This window comes from Cherax quadricarinatus, chromosome 58 (assembly GCF_038502225.1).
Source record: "Cherax quadricarinatus isolate ZL_2023a chromosome 58, ASM3850222v1, whole genome shotgun sequence".
Taxonomy (NCBI): domain Eukaryota; kingdom Metazoa; phylum Arthropoda; class Malacostraca; order Decapoda; family Parastacidae; genus Cherax; species Cherax quadricarinatus.
The window spans coordinates 9,222,178-9,227,159 of NC_091349.1; positions in this window are offsets into that span (position 1 = coordinate 9,222,178).

Genomic DNA, 4,982 nt, shown 5'->3' on the forward strand with positions numbered 1-4,982 from the left:
CTCCACTACGTCATTTTCTAGGCTATTCCACTGCCTTACAACTCTATGACTGAAGAAATACTTCCTAATATCTCTCTGACTCATTTGTGTCTTCAACTTCCAATTGTGGCCTCTTGTTTCTGTGTCCCCTCCCTGGAACATAATGTCTTTGTCCACCTTGTCTATTCCACGCAGTATTTTATATGTCGTTATCATGTCTCCCCTGACCCTCCTGTCCTCCAGTGTCGTCAGGCCGATTTCCCTTAATCTTTCTTCATAGGACATTCCCCTTAGCTCTGGAACTAACCTTGTGGCAAACCTTTGTACTTTCTCTAGTTTTTTGACGTGCTTTATCAAGTGCGAGTTCCAAACAGGTGCTGCATACTCCAGTATGGGCCTGACATACACGGTGTACAGTGTCTTGAACGATTCCTTACTAAGGTATCGGAATGCTGTTCTCAGGTTTGCCAGGCGCCCATATGCTGCAGCAGTTATCTGATTGATGTGTGCTTCCGGAGACATGCTCGGTGTTATACTCACCCCAAGATCTTTCTCCTTGAGTGAGGTTTGCAGTCTTTGGCCATCTAGCCTATACTGTCTGTGGTCTTGTGTGTGTGTGTGTGTGTGTGTGTGTGTGTGTGTGTGTGTGTGTGTGTGTGTGTGTGTGTGTGTACTCACCTAGTTGTACTCACCTAGTTGAGGTTGCGGGGGTCGAGTCCGAGCTCCTGGCCCCGCCTCTTCACTGATCGCTACTAGGTCACTCTCCCTGAGCCGTGAGCTTTATCATACCTCTGCTTAAAGCTATGTATGGATCCTGCCTCCACTACATCGCTTCCCAAACTATTCCACTTACTGACTACTCTGTGGCTGAAGAAATACTTCCTAACATCCCTGTGATTCATCTGTGTCTTCAGCTTCCAACTGTGTCCCCTTGTTACTGTGTCCAATCTCTGGAACATCCTGTCTTTGTCCACCTTGTCAATTCCTCTCAGTATTTTGTATGTCGTTATCATGTCCCCCCTATCTCTCCTGTCCTCCAGTGTCGTCAGGTTGATTTCCCTTAACCTCTCCTCGTAGGACACACCTCTTAGCTCTGGGACTAGTCTTGTTGCAAACCTTTGCACTTTCTCTAGTTTCTTTACGTGCTTGGCTAGGTGTGGGTTCCAAACTGGTGCCGCATACTCCAATATGGGCCTAACGTATACGGTGTACAGGGTCCTGAACGATTCCTTATTAAGATGTCGGAATGCTGTTCTGAGGTTTGCTAGGCGCCCATATGCTGCAGCAGTTATTTGGTTGATGTGCGCTTCAGGAGATGTGCCTGGTGTTATACTCACCCCAAGATCTTTTTCCTTGAGTGAGGTTTGTAGTCTCTGACCCCCTAGACTGTACTCCGTCTGCGGCCTTCTTTGCCCTTCCCCAATCTTCATGACTTTGCACTTGGTGGGATTGAACTCCAGGAGCCAATTGCTGGACCAGGTCTGCAGCCTGTCCAGATCCCTTTGTAGTTCTGCCTGGTCTTCGATCGAGTGTATTCTTCTCATCAACTTCACGTCATCTGCAAACAGGGACACCTCAGAGTCTATTCCTTCCGTCATGTCGTTCACAAATACCAGAAACAGCACTGGTCCTAGGACTGACCCCTGCGGGACCCCGCTGGTCACAGGTGCCCACTCTGACACCTCGCCACGTACCATGACTCGCTGCTGTCTTCCTGACAAGTATTCCCTGATCCATTGTAGTGCCTTCCCTGTTATCCCTGCTTGGTCCTCCAGTTTTTGCACCAATCTCTTGTGTGGAACTGTGTCAAACGCCTTCTTGCAGTCCAAGAAAATGCAATCCACCCACCCCTCTCTCTCTTGTCTTACTGCTGTCACCATGTCATAGAACTCCAGTAGGTTTGTGACACAGGATTTCCCGTCCCTGAAACCATGCTGGCTGCTGTTGATGAGATCATTCCTTTCTAGGTGTTCCACCACTCTTCTCCTGATAATCTTCTCCATGATTTTGCATACTATACATGTCAGTGACACTGGTCTGTAGTTTAATGCTTCATGTCTGTCTCCTTTTTTAAAGATTGGGACTACATTTGCTGTCTTCCATGCCTCAGGCAATCTCCCTGTTTCGATAGATGTATTGAATATTGTTGTTAGGGGTACACATAGCGCCTCTGCTCCCTCTCTCAATACCCATGGGGAGATGTTATCTGGCCCCATTGCCTTTGAGGTATCTAGCTCACTCAGAAGCCTCTTCACTTCTTCCTCGGTTGTGTGCACTGTGTCCAGCACTTGGTGGTGTGCCCCACCTCTCCGTCTTTCTGGAGTCCCTTCTGTCTCCTCTGTGAACACTTCTTTGAATCTCTTGTTGAGTTCTTCACATACTTCACGGTCATTTCCTGTTGTCTCTCCTCCTTCCTTCCTTAGCCTGATTACCTGGTCCTTGACTGTTGTTTTCCTCCTGATGTGGATGTACAACAGTTTCGGGTCAGATTTGGCTTTCACTGCTATGTCATTTTCATATTGTCTTTGGGCCTCCCTTCTTATCTGTGCATATTCGTTTCTGGCTCTACGACTGTTCTCCTTATTCTCCTGGGTCCTTTGCCTTCTATATTTCTTCCATTCCCTAGCACACTTGGTTTTTGCCTCCCTGCACCTTTGGGTAAACCATGGGCTCATCCTGGCTTTTTCATTACTCCTGTTACCCTTGGGTACAAACCTCTCCTCAGCCTCCTTGCATTTTGTTGCTACATATTCCATCATCTCATTAACTGGCTTCCCTGCCAGTTCTCTGTCCCACTGAACCCCGTTCAGGTAGTTCCTCATTCCTGTGTATTCCCCTTTCTTGTAGTTTGGCTTCATTCGTCCTGGCCTTCCTGCTTCTCCCTCCACTTGTAGCTCTACTGTGTATTCGAAGCTTAAAACCACATGGTCACTGGCCCCAAGGGGTCTTTCATATGTGATGTCCTCGATATCTGCACTACTGAAGGTGAATACTAAGTCCAGCCTTGCTGGTTCATCCTCTCCTCTCTCTCTTGTAGTGTCCCTTACGTGTTGGTACATGAAGTTCTCCAGTACCACCTCCATCATCTTAGCCCTCCATGTATCTTGGCCCCCATGTGGGTCCAAGTTCTCCCAATCGATCTCCTTGTGGTTAAAGTCACCCATGATCAGGAGCTTTGCCCTGCATGCATGAGCTCTTCTGGCCACTCTAGCCAGTGTGTCAACCATCGCTCTATTGCTCTCGTCGTACTCTTGCCTTGGCCTCCTGCTGTTCTGTGGTGGGTTATACATCACTGCTATTACCACCTTGGGACCTCCAGAGTGAAGTGTTCCCACTATGTAATCACTTTCTTCTCCGCTATCTCCTCTCTCCAGCTCATCAAAATTCCAGCGATTTTTGATCAGCAACGCCACTCCTCCACCCCCCCCTGTTCCCTCTGTCTTTCCTCAGGATTTGGTATCCCGTTGGAAAGATGGCATCTGTTATCATACCTGTAAGCTTGGTTTCTGTGAGAGCTATGATGTCCGGTGATGCTTCTTTGACTCTTTCGTGCCACTCCTCCCACTTATTTGTTATTCCATCAGCGTTTGTGTACCATACCTTCAGTTTCCTTTCCAACACTGTGGTTTGGGGGGCCTGTGGGGGTGGGAGACCTGGTGGCATACTGTGGGATTCTATAGCTCGGTGTTGGGTGGAGGCTGTGGGTATGGATTGTAGTGTGTGTTGGGATGGTGTGATAGGTTGTATGGTTCTGAGAGTAGTTGTGTGTGTGCTTGCCCTTGCTGTTCTGTCCTGGTCTGACTGACCTCTGCTGATTCCCTCCTTGTCTCTTTTCCTAGCTCCTTTCGCTTTTTTGTCCTCTCCCTCAGCTGCTGTCGTTCTGATTTTGTTCTGTCTCTGTCTAGGAACACCCTCTTGTGTGTGTGTGTGTGTGTGTGTGTGTGCGCGCGCGCTCGTGTGGTTGTATGACCCACTTAATATTTGTATTTATAACTCATTATAATTGTGACCGGGTGTGGACATGTCGGTAACTCATTACTTTGTAATTTGTTCATAATTGTAACCATGTATAGGAGTGTAGATGGTTCATTACCTTTGTAACTTCTTCATGATTGTGACCAGATCTACCTGGAGTTCATTACCTTTGTAACTAGTTCAGCTATCATAACTTTGGGGTCCAGTCCCTGGACCCATTATGTACCTCTGTAATCTTTTGACTACCGCCCACAGGATGGGTTTCGCCTGCACTTCAGACTTCTTCAGTTAATACAAAGATGACACACACCCCTGGAGACATCACTGTTGGTGGGAGACGAAGCCTGAAAGGTAGTTTGATGTGGTCATCACCTTAGGTGCAAGATGATCAGTCTCTTAATCTAAAACAGAAGTTTGGGTTAGGTAGGTTTGTTACGAAGCAGGACAAGTGTTTCCTGACGCGGGTCTAAGTTATATGATGATCTGCAGCTGAAGTTTTTTGGTCGTCTGACCAAGACCTTCGACTGGCTTACCGATCCACCCCTTTAAAAATTATGGTTATAATTGCAATCAATTTTTTTTTAAGCAGAAGCACTTGGCTAGGCTTATATACAGGAAGGTTATTATTATTATTATTATTATTATTATTATTATAATCAAGGGGGAAGCGCTAAACTACAGGAAGGTGAGGTGTAGCACCTTGGAGGTCACAGGTGAGCTGGGCCCACTGGTGAAGTTGGTCATGCTAAACAGCTGTTAGAAAAAGAGCTGTTGAAGACATCCTCTGTACTACGATACGATGGTATCTTACATCGAGGGTGATGGTCTGATTACATCAAATTACCTCTCCACTTCCTCTACTTCGTCTTCCACCAACCCTGATGTCTCCAGGAGTGCGTGTCATCTTTGTATTCTACTAATGACGCCTGCAGCGCAGACGAAGCGTTTCGTCAGTAGGGATTCCTGTGCTGCACACGTGTCTTACCAGTGAAAAAGATCTCTAGCTCCAAGAAAATATTTGCCTTTTT